General features: G+C 29.9%; 1 pseudogene; it reads right to left on the minus strand.

Moving 5' to 3' along the window:
• Positions 1-471: 471 nt before the first annotated feature.
• LOC114760764 (very-long-chain aldehyde decarbonylase CER1-like) lies at positions 472-6,815 on the minus strand (annotated as a pseudogene).
• Positions 6,816-21,305: the final 14,490 nt, after the last annotated feature.

Raw genomic sequence — 21,305 nt, forward strand, 5'->3', positions numbered from 1 at the left:
CAATTATGCGTGATTGTGAAATTTTAGGGATTTAGATTGATGAAAATTAAATTTCATGAACCAATAAGTACTAAAATTACACAATATTTTGTTGAATTTATGGTTTATAAAAAGTAACGAAGGAGTAGTGATGAATCTATGACAAACCAAGGTGCAGCGGAAGGACAATTGCGGCAAGCCTTTGAAAATGGAATAAAGATCGGACCGGCGACAACATAGCATAACACGTACCTTCACATTTCTATATCATGACATTATATATATATATATATATATATAAAAGCATATAGTTTAAGAGTTCAAATAAAAATGAAACGACAAAAATTACAGTCTCACGACATAACGTAACAGAAATTGAACAAAAGATGACGAGAATAATTGAAATGATTCAGATCATCTTCTCCGGCCAACTTGGGCCAGAGCGAGCAAAACATGAAACTAAGAGGATCCGTCTTGATATGATTTAGTTGATTAGGATTCAATGAACGGAATCTTCTGTGACAGTGGCCGGAACCCTAGTTCAAGACTCGCCTGCCATATTTTCTCAACATTGAACATCACTTCTCCGCACTCATTTACGTCCCAACCCTTCAAGCCATGCAATATTCCAGCAATACGCCATGCACTCATCACCCTTCTTGGCAACCAGTTCTGTGACATATATAATGGAACTTATTAATTCACTTCTTCCTTAGAAACCCCCCAAAAAAAAAAGTGTTGTGTGTGGGTAACTGACCTCACAAGAGTGTAAATTTTGAAAAGAAGAGGGAGCTATCATAGCAGGTGTGGTGAGATAAAAACAGTCTTTGCGCAATTCCTTTAGAGGTAATTGGGTCAATGGTATGAACAACGATCCTTTTGGTGCCTTCATTTGTTGATTTGCCTTCCATTTCTCGCCTACTAACCATATCTGAATCAATTTGCAACATAATATTATACTGATGTTAGATTACCATATCAATAATTGAGGAGTGCGATGATGTTAGGTTCAAAAATGAGTTTAATTACCTTTACAGTGTCCGATGTCAAATGGACCAAATTCTTTCTCAACTCAGGTCTGCTTATCCTTAATTGATGATTCTCAAAGCTGTCTTTGCATGTTGTTATTACCTGCAGGAAAGAACTGATTAATTTCAATCCTGATTATATGACATATATATTAAGTTTAGATTTAGCTAAGATGAGTGGATTGTTGCCTCCAATATACTACCTCCAATTCTTAATATAAAGCTAGTTTGGTTTTCAATTTGGTCCTAAATATAAAATCTCAATCCATTTCATCTCTTGTATTTATTCATTTTGCCTAAAGTACTCCTTGTAATGGTTGCACATGTTAAAGGTTTCATCAAATGATAATTTTGGTCAATACACATTATTAGCAAGGGTATTTTAGGAATGACAACACCTATTTATTACAAATAACTAACTTAACAAACTTCTTTAATCTACTCAAATTAGTCAACTAGCTTCTATATTAAGGACCGAAGCTAGTAGTAAATTATAAAATCTTTTGCTCGAATCAACATTACACATTAAAAAAAAGTTAGGCAATTATATAAGTAAAATTGAACATACCTTGATATTTCTTTGACATAAAGCAGTTGCAATAGCAAGAGAAACCTTGGTGCAAGAACCACAAAGAACCACTTGACTTGTTTGTTTTGGAATGCTATTAAGAACTATAGCAACCACTAAGCTACTTCCATCCACAATCTTCACCTTTAACTGGGGGTACCTTTGTATGTAAATCTCTCCACATTTGTTAAGCTCCTCTCCCTTTACATCCACACATATTCAAGTCATTAATTAGAGTGAGAGTATATTCAATTAATTAAACTTTAAATAGATTTTTCAAAAAAATTGAAACTTGCCTGATTTAGAAGACCAAGACTCAGGACCTTAACTCCCACTCGACTCTGCGTCCAGTATCGCTTCTTCTATCAGTTGATTCAATGTCTCTCTTTGGCTCTTGGAAATATACTATAAAAGGATTTTTAATTAATTAAACAATCAAATAATTGGCTTTAACTTGTTTTTTCTAAGAAAATGAACTGGATAATTAAATGATTAATAATAATAGTCCATACCTGTACGAAGAATCTTGGAACAACCCATGATTGCAAGGTGAGATTTTGGAATGTGTTGCTCTCCAGAACAAATGTTCGGCCATAAAAGCAGGTCATGATAGAAGACCAAAGAGTGAAAGGCCACATCAAGAAGAAGTACCATTTAGAAGTGTGGGGTTTGGAGGCTAAAGAAGCAAATCCTAAACGAAGATGGTAGATGGAATCTGGAGTTGTGAGGTGTGTTAGGTGCACAACATGTGGCGAGGTTTCTGTTCGCTTCAATGATGTTTCATATGTTATCTCTGTGGATTTGTCCACAGTTCCATAAATGTAGTCATATATTGGCATGAAAAGACTGTAATTGGATCGAAATTGAGTGTGATGCAAAGAGTGGAACCTATCGATCACACAAATAAAGAATCAAATCAGCTGATGATCAATTAACTAAATTATTGTTAATTATATTCTTCTATTGTGAAATATACTGCTATGTTCACTAAAAAATACATGACTTGTAAGTGATTTTCACAATATATTTTATAGAAGAATATTCATGACATTTTACGAGATGAAAGTTAGGAATCCAAAAGTAACATAGGAAAGGGGTGGAATTAAATCAAGATTAAAATTATTACAGAAAGATTAGTATGTCCAGTGGAAATTGATATTAGTATTCAAAAGAGTTAGAGAAGAAGTTGATAATCATGGAGTGAGGTTGAATAAGGAGCATGGTTCAGAGCTGCCCAGGGAATGGAGAGGGATGAGTCTTTCTCTATGTCGTGGTTTGAACTGCCACGTGTGTATGTTGTGTTGGATGTGTGTATTATAAGAAATAAATGATTAATACATCAAGAAATGAGAAAGAATGAGATTATCAATTCAAAACTATTAAATTAAACTTTATATTTAGCCATTTAGGAGTATGCACTTTCCATGAACATCGGGCCTTTTTTTTTTTTTGTTAATACAAGTCCTTTCAATCCCAAGATATTAACCTAATTGGAAAAACTCTTGAATTCATAAATCCCATCACTTAATATTTTGTAATTAACATGATATTATATGCAGGATATATAAACCCACGAAGCTTTTATATGATTACCCTATAATGAAATGACATGACATGATTTCGATTCATTATCAAAGCAAAGCAGTTGGAAATTAAATTACTATGCACTTTCACAGCAGCTCCCAGCTGGTACCACTACTACGTGCACGTAAGGCTGTCGAGAAGCAGACTGCAGACCTAACTTGCCTTCTAATGTTTTGATGAGAGCCAATTATATTTTTTATTTAATGACATCCAAGCCGTCTAGAAAGCGCCCTTATAATAAAGTTTGAAAAGGCTAATTACTTGTCTTTCTCTATTTTTTATTGATCCAAATGTCTTAGTTTTTAATGGATTGTTGCGTTTTTTTTTATAGAATAATTATGTCTTTTCTCTCTCTGCTCCCAAGAGAAGTATGTACATCCTCATGATGCACATCTTGTCTAGTAGCAGACGTACGTTTTATGATTTACATTTTAAGTTTTAATATAAATAATCAATCTGTTAAAAGTAATTATTTTCATGTGAAGGACCATATGCACATGATTAGGCATCTCATTAATTTTGAAAAGACATCTCCTAGTAATAATGTTGAAAAGACATATGTTCAATATCTCAATGATAAACATCCCCAGTCTTAGCTTGCTGCAATTCAACTATTAAATGATTGGGTATTCAAAATTGTTAGGTTTTGATGAGCATGAAAAATAATAATTATGATTATTTTATATGTCAAAGATTTCAAAATATAAAATCGTGTATAAGAGGTACGAAAAACACATTTTCAATATATATAGGGGTGTGCATAAACCAAATTAGACCAAGTTAATCACCAACCCAACGTTTGGTTTAGATAAGACCTTCGGCCAAAAAAAAAAAACAGCTTGTGATTTGGTCTAGTCTAGTTCTAACTTAAGATCGGATTAGACTAAACTTGATTCATTGAACTATTTGGACTGGTTCTAGGTAGTCTAAAACCTCAATTTATATCAAATCGGAAGAACAATTATTGTAGAGGGGGGGAGAGAGAGAGAGAGAAGGAACTTACGAGGGGGTGTACATGATATACTTTAAGAAAGGGAAGAAGGTGAAGAGAGAGTTAGGGATGAGCTCCAAGTTGCAGTGACCCAAGTTGTTCATGAAGTCAATGTATGTAAGATAACCTGCATATGATACTATGGATGCCGTCCTTGTTATCACCGTCGTATACATTGGGATTGCGAATAACATAAAGTATGCTATGTGCTCTGCAAATGGGTGTATCACAGCTGTCCGAACCAACCAAAAAAGGTCATATTTATGATAATAACTCACACACATATACATACCCACACATATAGAATTGATGAGAATGAAATAGATGTGAGAAAGTAATTAAAGATGATGAAAACATATATCCATACAAGTGATGGGCTCGGTGATGATGGAGGAATGGTGGTGAGAATGGTAGCGAGAGTAAAGAAAATGGTGATGAAGAGCTCTGTGCAGCCAGTAGTACAGAAACTCCACAGGTCCTGCATGTAGAACTGCTGTGATAATCACTCCATCCGCTCTCCAGAATGGCATATTAGAAGCCTCTGGTACCAACATATACACAATGTAAGACGAAAGTGCATTTAACACTATTAGGTCATCCCTGCAAAAATCAATTAAAAAATACAAGAATTATGGGATAAACTTGGCCTAATTAGGTACAATAACTTCCATATGAGTCTATGTGATTGTAGAAAAGTTCAAAAAGTTAACCTTCATTTAAAATCTTTTACATCACTTAATCCGAATTACTGTTCAAATCAAGTGGAAACCTCATAGCATTTCGTACCATTCAATGTGAGAATTTAGATGTTTTGTATTATCATGTCTTTTTTTTATAGCATCGTAGTCTAGTGACATGAGAGCTTTTTAATGAGTAAGAGGTTTTAGGTTTGGTCCCATTTGTAATCTCAAACCATTAGTTTTCACCCATTTAATTAAAAAAATATTATCCCGTCTCCGTTGATGTGAAAAGGGTGGAGAGCTATATAATGACATGATTTTGAGATAGGAATATAATGATTTATTTCCTCTCTCAGGTAATTAAAAAAGCACAGACTAAATAAATCTTCGTGTTGCTTAAGGCTCTCGTGGGAGCATGGGACACTAATTTAATTCGAGGTTTGGCAGAAATTAATATAAAGCATAGAGATCGGGAGACACACTTAAAACCGAGGGCTCCATGCACGGTGTATGTAAGGTGTGGACCCTATGGATTCACAGCAATGAGTGATAGAGACCTTCAGTAATAATTACCAAAACATAAGAAGGATGGGAAAATAAAAATACATAGAAAATGTAAGACTCACATTTCAAGAGATATTGTTAAAATTAACTGTGTGAGTATGAGGGTGGGAAATTCACATATAATACTAAAAAAATACTGAATTACGGACAGAATTTCATTGTCAAATCATTTTAACGATAAAATTTCATCACCAATCAATTAGTGACATTAATTAGAAAATTTCGTTGCTAATTCATTATTTGTTTTAGTAGAATTAGAGATCATGCAAAAAAAAATACATAAATTAAAAGATAAAAACCGTAATCAATCACAACTATTTAAATTGGGTTCTAACTCACATCCTTTCAGCATTTTTTTTAATTATTCAAATTAATTTTTTGGAGCTAAGTATCTTTTTCATTTAAGAAAAGCTCAAATTTTTCACAATGCACGAACTTTCATTTGACCCCACCAAATTTATTATTCACTAACAGTCGGGTTCAGGTAGTAATTAAGAATCCATTCAAATGTCATTCATGAACAACTCTGGAAGCTACTAACTCTCTGATTCTATTTACAAGCTTTAAAATTTGGGTAGAAGTATGATCTATTTTATAAATTTCAATTTGAGTTTGTCTTAATATTTAATATATTTTTTAAATTACCTTTAATTATTTTTCTCTTATCATATTTCCCTACACATTCTCTTTCATCCTTTTCCTCATTTATTATAAAGGTATATTTAAAAATAAAAGTATATTTTTAATCTATTTATTATTTTTAACTAAGTTTAACTAATTATTTTTTATCTGTAACCCATTTAGGGAGCTACAAATTAAAGCAACAAACACACACACACACACACACACACACACACACACACACATAGATCCTTATGGTTAATCTGTACGTTTCTTAATAAGTGATGAAAACCCAAGCAACAAGATATTATATACATACATATATATATATATATATATATATCTAAGAATGATGAAGAAGAAGAATTGGTTAATCACCAGTTGGTTTCTCTATCAACTTGTTCGAAATCGAGGCTCTTGTCAACGATTCTGTTTTTGCCTTTGGCAGTTTGATAACGAGAAAAAGAAACCCAAAGCTGATCATGAAGCATCCTCACCAAAATATATGGAAATATCAGAAAGTATCCAACGTCCCTCTCATTTCCCTCCTTCGTTATCATTTTGTAACTGCTGTGTGCCACCCACGGTGCCAGCAACAACCACTTCCATCATATTAAAAAAACCATGAAATTAAACATACATGTCAGCCAAACATTTCTGCGTGGAAATGAATAACATAATACCAGGAAACCTTGAATACACACACACACACACTCTAAAGAAATAATGTAAGAAACCTTAAAGTCTCCGAGAGGCTTCCATGGCCAATTGGTCAGAATGCCTGGGTTCGTCGCCATTTTTGGAGAACACTGAGGTGGTCGAATGATTCGAGAGATCAGAAAGATAGATACGTAGAAGACAACGTTGCTGCTCTGTGTACCAAGTCGGGCATACGGTTAGCCATTTATAAACGCACAAGTTTGTGTGGGTAGTATCTGTACGATCCATGTTGAGAGAAATAGCGCTGTATACTCCCCCCCGTCCCTATTCCTAACTAATTTACAAATAACGAATAATTAATTAATTAAAGTTTGTTAAAAGTAATAAATAGGTCAAAAATATAATTTTTTTAAATATATCCTTATAATAAATAAAAAATATAATGAAAGAGAATATATGAAAAAATGTGATAAAAAAGTATGGCAAATGAGAAAAAACAAATAATTAAAGATAAAAATTTTTAAAAAATGCCATAAATATTTAGACAACTCAAAATTGAAACTTATAAAATGGATGGCACTCTTTTCTAAATCTAAAACTTATAAATAGGAGTATTGATTAATGAGATAATGACATTTATTTCTTTTAACAAATTTTAACTAATTATTCTTAATTAATAAGGAAATGAGCTCCAGATGCCTAATGTTAATCTAAAATGAAATGTTCCTCGTGCATTGTAATGCATATATCTTGTGCAGAACAACGGTTACGTGTATTCATATACTGTGATTTCACTAATACTGGGATTATTACATAAGTATGGAGCATGGGAGATGTTTAATTCCATTAATTAATTAGTGTTAGTATAGATGTGGTCCTGAATAAATAAAATCATTCAATAACGCCGACCCACCAGGAGTAATGGAGCCGGATATTTCGGTTTCTTCGTGGGCCCGACAGGATTTCATGGTGAATTAACCTATTGGACCACTTTTTTTTTTTTTTTTTTTGCCATTATAGGACCATTTTATTTTATGAACTTTAAATTTTCAAACAACCTAATGCGTTTACAGGGTCACTGTGCCTCTACCATAACAAGTGACAGTGTCGTGCCAAATTATTGTCCAAGAAAGTTGTGATTATAATGTTTGTGTCTGTCCATTTTCATGGCGTCGAATTTTCTGTGACCTTTGTGACATTTCACACTCCCCCTTCTTATAAATATAAAAGCTAATATTAGGATTTATCTTTATTATCAATATAAGATATCAATTCACTTAATTATCTTTAAATTTATAATTTTTTTTTAAAACTCTCTCTATTGATTGTGCATCAGTGCATATTAAAAGGGATTTTCATTAAAAGATACAAATGATTAAAACTGGTATCTTAAAAAAATCAATACATTTTTTCAAAAAAAAAAAAGTTAGCCTTATTAATTTTCTTAACCTCGATAAAACAATTATATAGCTCCCAGCCTCGTACGTTTAGGACTGCGGATAGTCGTTTTTCCTTTTTTTTTTTTTTTTAGTTTTAGAAATTGCTATAAAATATTTTTAGATATACCCTTAATTAATGATTTTTCCTAATTCCTAATAAAAAAATTAACCATGGTGCATTTGGAAAGAAGGAAAAGAAACTAGATACATATACACGGACAAGAAAACCTCCTTACTTTTCGTGAATTTGTGACGGGGTACTTCTTAGGGACCTGGAGAGTGTTCTTTCTCGGACATTTATATACTCCCTCCCCCCTGCTCCTAATATAATACCGCTATGTATTGTTGTTAAACTTACAAATTGAATCTTTGAATTTAATATTTTTAATTTTTCAGCTTGTAAAAACATGTTGATTTATTTTTAAACTTATACTAATTATAAATTCGGTTAAACTTGTAAGTTCACTCATCGGGTTTATCGTTTTTACATTTTTAATTTATAAAATCATGTCAACTTTCTTTTAAACTCATGCTAAATCTTATAATTTAATTATATTTAGTGACTTTACATATGGATTTCATAAAAATTTGTTTGTTGAATATAATAAATTATGAATGTTGATGGATTTAATTTCAATTATTTAGATTTAAAATATATTTAAATGAAATTATTGTCACTTTTTATATTTTAATTATTTAAGTATGTATTTTTAATAGTAATTCATTAATAAAAGTAAACTCTTACGAATTTATAATTTAAGTTTACATCTCTATTACTAGTTTGGTTAAACTCACGTGTTTGACAACCTTGCCACTGTATTCTTTCTAATTTTAATTCTACTGCATACAATAAATAAAATAAGTGAGAAAAAATGTACAACATATTTTTATTTTCAATAGCCTTTACTCATTGGCAATGTGAAAAATTTTATCAATTTAATATGTTATTTTTTAGTATGAAGTGATTTACTGAGTGGTACTTAATTAATTTACAAACATTAAAATTTAATTAAATTGATTATTTCTTATTCTTGTATAAAAAATGTGTCATTTTGCCTAAACAACCCATCTTTTTAAGGTTCTCTATTTAGTATTCCCTCGGTCCCTTTTTATAAACAATTTTGAACTCTATTACGTAAATTAAAAAAATTAGTTAAAGATAATAAATAAGTAAAAATGTATGGTGGAGAGAGATAATGATTTAAAAAATAAGATAATAAATATATTGAGTATTAAAATAAATAATTAATGAGAATAAAACAAGGAATTTGCTACAAAAACTTGTAAATATTATTTATATTTAGAGACAAAAAAAAAATGATAATGATCACTTATAAAAAAAGACAGAAGGAGTATTAAAACAAATCTTTAAACTAAATTTTTTATTTATGGAGCTGCAGATCACTGCGGTATGGGAGGAATGGTACCAAATGAATGGCTGAGTAGGTCACCATCTCCATGTTGACTTTCTTGCAGAAGGACCACCTTGGTACTATCTCGGTATATGTGGGAGAAAGATCAGGAATTGGTTGATTTCTGTGGGCTGCTGGCTTTATTTTTGTGTTTAAGTCTTTTTTTTTAATATTGTTTTGACTTTACTTTGTTTTTTTCCTTCTGATTTTCAGTTTTATGTTGTTTGTAAGTTCTATTTGACTTTGAATGAGATATACAGTACTATTCAGCTTAGAGGGATTAACACCATATTACTATAAAGCAGTTTTTATTTAAAAAAAAATTGTGTTTCATTCATTTTAGTGAGAGTAACTAATATATATGTGTTGATCCTAAAATGTCACTAACAAGTAAAAAATTAACCTGTGTTTCAAAAGATACAAGTAATCAAATTATTTAAATAAAAAATTGGTTAAAATTAATTAAAGACACTAAGTCATAAATACAACTTATTTTCTAAAATCTCTCCGTTCGAATATATTTTTAATTATTATTTTAAATTGTATACCAAACTATCTCTTTCTCCTTTGGTTATATTTACAAGTGAAAGGTAGAATTTTTTTAATATATTTATAAGTTACATCACTATAATTTTTACATGAATATATAATTTTATTCTTTATTTGTTATTGTACATATTCTTGTTTTCCTAAAAAAAATATGTGTTAAATAAAAATAAAGTTAAAAATTATTAAACTTTAACTCTCAGGTAATAAAATTTAAAAAAATTTCTCATTTAAGTGAAACATACTCAAAAGGCAAAATGATTTATAAGATCGTGCGAATTGATCAAGAACATAACACGCACAAATCCCATTAAATGTTATCTCCCACCAACCCTATCCATTCCAGCGGTTCCCACGTCCGAAGCCAATCATTAGGACTTTAAAATACCCATATGATCATAATGGGTTACTAATCAATGACATCACCCGCATGTTTAGACTGGGGATTTAGATGAAGGTATCGAGCTCTTCATCCTAATCACAAGACACTTGAATGTTTTATTTTAGTCATTCGTACAAAAATCCTAATATTATATATTAATAAAATATTCTTAAATCCTAACATATTAAATTTAATTTTTAAAAAACTGTGGTTATTACAAAAAAAAAATCATAATACGATGTTAGGGTTAAATAACTAAAAATATATTTTTTAAAATTAAGAGACCAAAATAAAACTTTATATAAAATTAAATGACCAAATATATAATTTAATTAGTTCTTTCGAAATAATCCACATTGTCTGGAGGGCAACATTCATCCATTTTAATACATGAAGGGAAATTAAGCCTTATATTCATGGGTAAAAGTAGGCTAGAATCATTATCAAGAGCCTACAGTATGACCTAATTTGAGACTCATGCCTTAACCCTAAGTTCTACTCCCTCCGTTCCTTATTATAAGAGACAAATAACCGAAGTACGTTGATCAAAAAAATAGTTAAAATTAGTTAAGAACAATTAATGTGTAGAAAGTATAATTTTTTTTCCAAAAATGCCCTCATTAATAAGGAGAGAGAACAATTAAATTATTAAAAGAAAGAGAAGTGGGAGGGAGAGAGAGTGTGAGTTGGAGATAATAAATATGGGTAAAATAGTAAATCAACACAAAAAGTAGAGACAACTTGTAAGTGCCTCTTATATATAGGAACATGCCATAAGCATCAAATGTCTCTTATAATAAGAAACGGAGGGAGTATATTCTATTATTTGCATATAGACTTGACCATTTCATTCATCAGCCGTTCACCTCTTCTTCTCTTTTCTTCGATCGCTGAAGACGGCAACACCAGATCACTCCTTCTTCTCTCTGGTTGCGGCATTCGGTGAGCACAGTAACTGTTATAAGTTTACTTCGGTGATACATAGATGAAATATAATCTCACTAGAAGGTATTTATCGTGGAATATGCTTCTTAATGTTATTGACTTTATTCATTTTGTAGGAGTCATCCAATTAATTAAAAAATTATATTAAAGTCTTTTATTATTTCTGCGACCATGATGAGTTTTTATGATTATTTTTATTACTATTATAAAAAAAATCATCTTATGTATATTAGTGTAAACTTGTAATTGTATTAGGTTTTTATGAGATATTATAAGGAAATGAAAGTTTGTTATTTTATTCTAAATTTAAATTATATTTATTTAAATAATTAAATCATTTTATGGGTTCAAAGTCTATTTAAGACATAAACATAAACTTCTAAATATGTTTGAAGGGCATGTGACTTTGTTCGCTTAGGTTTTTAAGTAGATTTTTTTTTTAAAAAGTTTCAATCCATATCATTTCTTTTGGAATCTCATATTAGAGGATTAAACCTTAAAAACTTATATACAGGCATAAGCTCATATTCAAGCCTTAGATCTTTGTTTCAAACTTAGACTTATTTGGCTAAAATTTAGGATCAAGTTGCAAATTTAATTTGTCCAAGAAATGTCACTTAACACAGAGTACTCAAAAGTTTTTTGGTATACAAATTTTCTCCCAAAAATATTTAGTATGTTAAGCGTAATAACAATTAATTTAAGATACTAGATGATGTTGAAAAAATATCTTATGGTGCTAGATTTTTTTTTAAAAAAAAAAGAAAATATTTCCCCCTTATGTTGTCTCAAAACGACATGGTTTTGAGGGTAAAAAATGGCAACAGATGATAAGAGATTGAGAGGATGTTTGGAACATCCTATAATCACTTTTCTGTAAATTGAAATAAATTTCTTCACATATTTACTTCGTGTATCTTAAAAACACTTCTGAAACTATAGTTTTATTCTTATCCAAACATCTTTTAAGAGTAGAGGAGAAAAGCCACGTCCGAGAGAATGTAACAGGTCCTCAAGATGACAAGATGATGGAGAATTAGAACTGCTTCTAAAAGGACCTTGCCGACAGACAGAACCAATTAGAAATTTTCGAAACCGAACTTTTTCACATTAAAAAAAAAAACTTATTTTCACCTGTCATCCCACTGTTGATCACCATAGAAACTTTTTTATTAGCGGATTGCTTATTGGATAAAAAGCCTAATAACATCAGTTTTCACAGTTAAGCATTAATGAGAAATTATTGGAGTTCCAACGACTACCAAGCCACTAAATTCGATCAGCGACGCATTAATTAATTTGCCTGCGATTCTGTGCCATGTGGTACGGCCCTCCGGGCCTTCAGCTCTAACTTTATCAGCCGGCGGCACATAAATACAGTTAGTCTAAAAAGTTTTAGGTAATTGTAAGAAATTCAATTTTTTTCAAGTTATGTTATTACAAGTCATCTCAAATTATTTTACCATAATCAATACTCCCTTCGTCCTTTTTTATAAACAATAATTATCATTTTTTTATCTCTAAATATAAACAATATTTATAAATTGTCTTAAAATTTACTCATATTAATTACTTATTTTAATACTTAATATATTTATTATCTTATTTTCTAAACCATCGTCTTTTTTCATTACATATTCTTTCTCTTTCATAACTCTATTATAATAATTTTTTCATTCTCTTTCTAATACCCTCTCTCTTGTATAAATAAAGGTATTTTTAAAAAATACTTTCAATTTTTATATATATATTTATTTTAATTAATATTTTGATTTGCATGATGGAGTCCGAGAATAATTTTGTGAGACGTGGGAAGAGTGTCTTTATAAATTAATGGTGTTTTGGTTAAAAATTCATATAGATGTTGTGCATCAGTAACGAAAGTAGTTTTCGTTGACAGCTAATAAATAACTTTGGTTCTTTTATGAATCAACCACTCTTATCCTATACCCTCTCCTTCCTTCCAAATTATTCCCTCCCTCACTTGTTATGAGATCTTTTTAACTAAATTATACAGTTTAAAAAAATAATTAAAATTAGTTAAAAGCAATTAATATGTAGTAAATGTAATTTTTTTTCCAGATATAACCCCATATATAAATGGATAAATGTGAGAGAGTAATAGTGAGATAAATGAAAAAAGAGAATGTATTAAATACATTAAATTAGAAGTAAAATAGGTAATAATGTATTAAGTATTCGGAAAAACTCAACAAGGATCTTATAAAAAGGGATAGACCCATTCAAAAAAATTAGATCTTATAATAAGGGACAGAGTAGTATAAGAGTAATTTGTTAATCAATTTGCACAAATTAAAAAATATTAGTTAAGTCACTAGTCGTGTTTTAAATTGATAAGATTTATCTATTTTATTCTTATTAAATAATATGATTGGAAGAGCATCGGAAAAAAAAATGATTGGAAGATAATAAAATTACTTTCCAAATGTACTTTCTGTCTGTCATATGATATTGTGATCTCTCCTCTCTATTTTTAACATCTAAAACTCTCTCTCCTCCTTGTAACTATTGGTAAAAGTAAAAAACTATTATCAATTACCTTATCAAATGTCAATCTATTATATTTTGAACCATAATGTTATTCTAGAAGACTTTCTATATATTTTGAACTGAAGGGAATATATATAAAGTATTTTTAAGGTCCAACATGCTCCCTCTATCCCTTTTAGAAGGAATTTTTTGGTCCTTTGTATAAGTTATAATACTATTAATATTGATGGTTTAAGTGAGCATTAAATATTTTTTATATATGCTCATATTTAATATTTAATAAAGATAATGAGCGAGTAGAAATTAATGTGATATTAAAATTTAGTGTAGTTGATGATGATGACATTGAAAATCATATGAATTTTAATTTACGACAAATTTAATATATTTAACTATCTTTATTTGTACGTATATGTGTATATATAGGATCGTAGAAGTACAATTTAATTTTAATGTTAAATTATGTAGTTTAGACCAAGGATACGTTAAATCACATTCAATATTAGTGGTATACATAAATAACAATAATAATATATGATTGATAGTATATAGTAGTTTAGACCAGAAATACGCTAAATCACATTCAATATCAGTGGGGGGTGTGTGTGTGTAACAATAATAATATATGATTTTTTTTACCAAAATAATAATATATGATTGATAGTATATAGTAGTAAATATTAATTAGAATATGAGTCTCATGCTTCACACGAAATTTAATTTTATGTGAATATCACTTATAAATCTGCTATCATATGCACATATAGATATACAAGTGCCATATATCAATGATTGCTTGATATTTCAAAAAAAAAAAAAAAAAAGATGATGATTCATGTCCTGCACTGATTGTTCTGGCAGGTCGGCTGGAACAGCTCATTGCTGATTGAGCAGAGACCTGTATAGAGACAATAAAATGTCCACTAAATAATTAAAAGTGATAGCGACCAATTAGAATTAAATTCACAAGCCTTTGATTTTTGCATCATATAATTAATACGACTCCATGCTAAATTTATTATTGGATTAATTATTTCTCTGTATGTACGTCTTTCAAGAAAATTTTAGGTACTCATATTTAGTATATGATGATATTTAGAACAGATTACTTCTAATAAAGATAATAAAAAAAATTATAATGTGTCTTTATTCTATATTTGCTGGGAAAAAATCAGGCATTTTCACTCACATGTGACATGTTACCGATCTTAAAGAGGCATGTTAGTTTTTTTTTAAAATAAAAAACTTATTGTTGGCTAGGTATAATATGATGTGTGTGTGTGTGTGTTATAAATAATTGCATTTCTGAACTAAATGTTGGATTTTTAACTAAAGAATAATTAGGGAAAAAGTAATTTTATGCACACTTTTTTTCCTTTATGTTTTTTGGTCAAATTAAAATGTATTTTTGAATCATCTAACTTGCTTTGGCCTTTGGTGATGTTTTTAATCATTTAACGTTACTTCCACCTAGTTTCACGTTCATCCCTTAACTTCATCTAGTTGTAGCTGGCAAAAAATAAAACTTAATCTAGTTTTAATTGAATTTCTCAATAATTTCTTAAGTTTCAATTTCATTCGTAATTTTATTTACTTCCAATTTAATCGCATATTATTTTTTGAAGTTTCACTCACATTCTTTATGTTTGCTTGTTTTCTTTTTATTTTTTTATTTTTTGAAAAATATATTGTAGTCGTATAAAATTATTTTAAAATGTTCATATAGTTCAGAATTTACTTATATATATATAATTCAAAAATTAGTCATGAAATCTATTATAAAAAATGTATATTGTTCCCAAGAAAACGACCATTCTCACTTTATACTAATAATAGGATTCTTGGAGGTACTTTATACAAAAGTACATATCTTATTAATGTTTTAAATTTAAATGGATCAAACGCGTTAATTTATAATTTATTTGTACTGATTTGATTATAAATGAATTGTGATCAAACACATGACAATTAATATATAATTTTAAAATTATATGTACTTATATATATTTAAAATTTTAATAATCACAAATGTGTGTAATTATTAATTTTAGTTTATATTCAAAAAAAAATGTTATGCTCCCCTTGTTGTAACAAGGGCACATTCCCTGTGTTGCCGAGGATATCTTTTTTCTAAAAATATTAATTTCTTTGTTAAATGTCATTTATTTTATTTTTTTACAATTAAAAATATTTAACTAATTAAATTAAGCAACCTCATGTAATTAATGGATAAATAAAGACGATTTTAAAATTATAATAGTATTGACAAATTTTAACTGAATTTCCTAATGTGCATAGAATTCTTAATAAGTATTTGCAATAAAAATAACTAAATGGAAGAGAGTATTAATTAACATATGAAGAATGATTAAGAACAACCGTTTTTGTGTTACGTGTCATTTTATTCCCCTCTTATTTTTTTTTATAAGATATCAAAATTTCACTCATTTTATGTGAAACATTAGTATTATGTTGTTTATATTGTTTTCATGTGGTGTCATTTTCTTGTGGAACTTATGTTATTGGGTAATTGCATGTGATTGTTTGTTCATTTGGATATATTTGTAACTTCTTAGGATGATTTATGTAGAGAGAATCACACAACGTAACTAAGCATTTCATATATATAAGAAAGTTAATCTCATAATGAGACTTTTTCAGGATTTTCAGTAAGTGAAATTTTGATGAAGTCTCTTAATTTGGTACTATTCTTTTTGTAAGTTCTTGAATTGTCATTCTCAAGGGAAAAAAAGATTGGCCTACGCTTTGTTCTTCTGTTACATTTCCTTCTTTTAAGATTTTCTCAAACTCAGTTCTCATTTCTTCCTATTATTTAATATATTTAAATTTTTTTTAACTATCTGTTCCATTCAGTCGGGTCGGGTTTATAAGACTCTATCAAATATCAATTGGTCTTTAATACAAGACCTCATATAAAATATAATATTTAAAGATTCCTTCTCACTCTTAATTTAACTTTAAATTAGTTTGATTAAAGGCAAGTTGAAAACATTGTAAAAATATTTTATATTTAACTAAATTTAAATAATTTATTTGATGATAAGAAAATTGTTACGTTGATGGAGCCGGATAAAAGGACAAAAAGGGAGTACTAATACTATTTAATATTAAATGTTTTATTTTTATTAAAAAAACTATTGCAAAACACGATTAGTTTGGAAATTATCCGGCCTAATTTTCTAGCAAGCCGGTTTTATGAATTTGATCCAATAACGAATTAATTTACTTTCAAGGTGTTATTATCCTATAAATTATACTCACTCTCCTAAACGGTCAATGCATATTTGCTATAAAATCTTTTTCCTGATATGGATAAGAAAAAAGATCTTTTTCCAGGTCATTAGTTCTTATCTTGTTGTGACGTCTCACAGTGCTCGAAAGGTCATGCACCCTAAAAGTAGAGGTAATGTCTTACATTTAGTGCACAGCTAATTTATCTCCACTAGCGTAATAAATATAGACAGCTAACATTTTTAAAATTATACTTTTTCTATTCAAGATATAAAACTCGTTTTATATTATAATTTATATTATAAAATAAATTTTATATTTAGGCCTGGAGTAATACACCTTTTCTGTCTGTTTTTAAAATCAAACATAGAAGCTCATTTACAATACGTATAAAGTCTGTTATAAATAATAACAACAAAGTCTCATTCTATTAGATCTTTGGATAAATTGAAGATCTTATTCAATAATTTTATTGTGTTTTCTTTCAGCTTTCTCTATTCCTTTTTATAGAATTCCATATTATCCTCCGGTCCTTATTATAAGCCCAATTTGACTTTTTAGTTGGTCCTAATTATAAGACCCAATCTATTTTCTCTATTTATACATTTTTTCCAAATAATCCTTCTAATAATGATAGTTTTAGCCAATATATTATTAGCAAGGATATTTTAGGAATAACACACTTATTTATTATAAATAACCAACTTAACTTACTTCTTAATCTCCTCAAATAAGTCAATTGGGTCTTATAATTAGGACGGAGGAGTATTTGACTAATTCTTTTCATTAGCGCATCTAATAGTATGTTTTAAAATGTTTTCAAGCCATCTCGAATGATTAAAGTGTTGACAAAATTTTATTCTGGCTGTGGAATGCTCAAAATCCTCCTCCTTTGTCTAGGCTTGGAATTAGCTATAAAATATCTCTGTCTGTTCTAAAACAGATATAAATAAGCACATTTACTATGTCACCTGTACTTATGTCCTTACAAAAGCAACATAGAAAACTTTATGAAAAAGTCTCTACTATAGTGTTAACTTTCGTTAATATTCATTATTTTGACTATTAGTTGATCAACGTTATGAAAAAAAAATCATAAAAAAATTATAGATAAATACCCTGTAAGAAAGTTGATATTAATCAAGTTCTAAAAATGTAAACACTACAAAAAAATATGTTAATTCTAGCGGTTAGAGTGTAACATTTCTAGCGGTTTTAACCGCAACAAATCAAATTTGTAGCGGTTAAGGAAACCGCTAGAAAAACAGGTGCAAGAAAAAATTTCTAGCGGTTATCGCAACCGCTACACATCATGGTCAAAACGATAGAAACTTTCTAGCGGTTTCTAACCGCTAGAAAATATCTGAAGGAGACACATATCTAGCGGTTATAAAACCGCTAGAAAAGTTCCCGGAAAAAATTTCTAGCGGTTTTATAACCGCTAGAAACCTGCAAAACGAAATCCATTTTTGCCGGGAATTAAATAATTTCAGTAGTCCGGGAAAATTACTAGCAGTTATAGAACCGCTAGAAATGTTTGGAATAACCGCTAGAAATGTTTGGGAAATTAAATTTTCCCGCCAATTGAATTTTAGGAATGGCGGGGAAAAATTTTCTAGCGGTTCGAACCGCTAGAAAATTTGGCGCAAAATTTAAATTTGACGAAATATTTCTAGCGGTTCGGAACCGCTAGAAATGTTTACCGTGCCAGAAAAAAATTTTTATGGTTTTTCATATTATAATTTTAAAAACCATTAAATAAATTATGTTGAAGAATTTTTGTTAATTTGTATAATTAGTTATATGTCACATTTTATATATTCAAATTTTGTAATAAAAAATATGTAATTAAATGATGAATGTGTCAAAAGAAGTGAATTTAATTTAATAAGATAATTTAATTGAATATTTAATAAGATAGTTGAATTGAAGATGATATATTTTGTAATATTGAACCTATAGTATTAGGTTGATGAGTATTTGAATCAGTTGAGGAGGGCATGACAAGTGTGGAGAAGAAAAATCTGAAAGGAAAGGAGAAATAAATATGTTAGTAAATTTTAAATAAAAACAAATAAAAGATACAATGAATTATAAAATAAAATTCACTTACCATAGAGTAAAGAGAAAAAACCACCATATGAGATAGTAAGAAAAAAAAAAGAGAATTATGAAGAAGAATAGGAGAGGAAGGAAAAGAGATGGAGTAAATGAATGTAGAGAAGATATGGTATTTATAGAGATTAGCAACACATTTGTAGCGGTGTTTTTTGTAGCGTTTTATTGCATTTTGTAGCTGTTATTCATTTTCTAGCGTATATATAAGCGCTAGTATTTGTAGCGGTTATATATGTAGCGGTTATTAACCGCTAGAAATTTAGTATTTTTTATTTTTTAAAATCTGAACGAATTTTAATTTACAGATATGTATTTTGTAGCTGTTAATAACCGCTACAAAGTACAATTTCGTAAAGTTTTCGTGATAATACATTTGTAGCGGTTATTAACCGCTACAAATGCAATTTCGTGAAAATACATTTGTAGCGGTTTATAACCGCTACAAATTACAATTTCGTGAAAAAACTTTGTAGCGGTTATGTAACCACTACAAATGAAAATTTTTTTATTTTTAAAAAAACTGTACGAATTTTAATTTATACATATGTATTTATGGACGAAAATTTTTTTAAATAATTTATTTTGGATGCTGCTATTCTCCATCATCATCCGGCCTGAAAAGACACATTTTAAAAAAATTTGTTAAATTTATATTGTATTTGGAAAAAATTAGTAATTAGTAGTTAATTATTTAAATAATTTAAGAAAAGACGTGTACCTGATAAGTGGCAAATTATCATCTCCTTGAGGAAAGAAGTCTTCAAAATTCGAGGGTTGGAAAGGTTCACTGTCGTAAATAATGTCACCATCACCCATATCGTAAAGATCCCGTGGCTTGAGGTGAACGACCATATTCCAGTCTTTATGTTTCTCGTCCTCGACATAGTAAATTTGGTGTGCCTCAGAAGCAAGGATATATGGCTCATCATCTTCAGATGCCCCCGTATGAATAAGTCTAGAGAAATTGACTGAGGTGATGCCCAAATGGTCAGTAGCGAGTCCCCGTGAAGTTGTCGTATTTGCCCAGGAGCATTTGAACAGTGTCACGGTGAAAAGCTGGTAACTCAACTCAATAATGTCAATTAGCTTTCCATAGTAAGTGACGCCTCCAAAGCGCATATCGCCATCACTACTGCTAGCATAACATCTCGTTCCGAATGTCCCGCAAACTCCAGAGTTTTGTGTGAGCAATCCCTGATCACGTCCAACCGTACAGAACTTGAAGCCGTTGACATTGTACGCGGTAAACCTTCGTGCATGGTCTAACGGACCGAGAGAAAGAGCTTTGAATTCATCTGTGTATGGGCTGTTGTCATTACGTATTCGACGTGTAAACCAACTGGGAAACTCTTTGTGGACTCTTTTATCAATGTCAGCAGAACGCGCATGGCCCCGTAGCTGACGCCTGAGATAACTTTTAAACTCACTATAGTAAAGTGTAATTTGTTAGAAGAGTCAGTAAGAAACAAATATAAAGTGTAAAAGCTAGTGAGCTTATATGATATATATACTTACTGCATGAAGGGTTCAACTTGGCTGCAATTTATCAAAACGTGTCTGTGTGCCTGGAGTTTCTCTGTAGGAGTGAGTCTGAAGAATTCATATCCTCCAACTGGTTTCCCAACAGGAGGAAATAAAGTTGACGTGGAAGGACCAGGAGGAGAATCATCTACGCGACGCGGGCGGTTAAAAGATGTCTCCATGTCATCAAAATACCTCGAACAGAAAGTTAGAACCTCATCTCCGGAATAACCTTCTGCTATTGACCCCTCAGGCCATGCCTTATTCCTAACATATGATTTTAATTTTCCCAAGTACCTGTAAGTTAAAATTGCATTAATAATTACGAGTAAATGAAAGAACAATGTGAAATTTAAAGAGGCGGGAATAAAAGATAATCTAGTACCTCTCTATAGGGTACATCCATCGATAGTGAACTGGGCCAGCAACCTTTGCTTCTCGAACAAGGTGGACAGTCAAGTGAACCATAACAGTAAAGAATGATGGAGGAAATATCATCTCCAA

The sequence above is a fragment of the Neltuma alba genome, unplaced genomic scaffold (assembly GCF_004799145.2).
Source record: "Neltuma alba isolate B1F8T4 unplaced genomic scaffold, ASM479914v2 tig00011018_pilon, whole genome shotgun sequence".
Lineage (NCBI taxonomy): Eukaryota > Viridiplantae > Streptophyta > Magnoliopsida > Fabales > Fabaceae > Neltuma > Neltuma alba.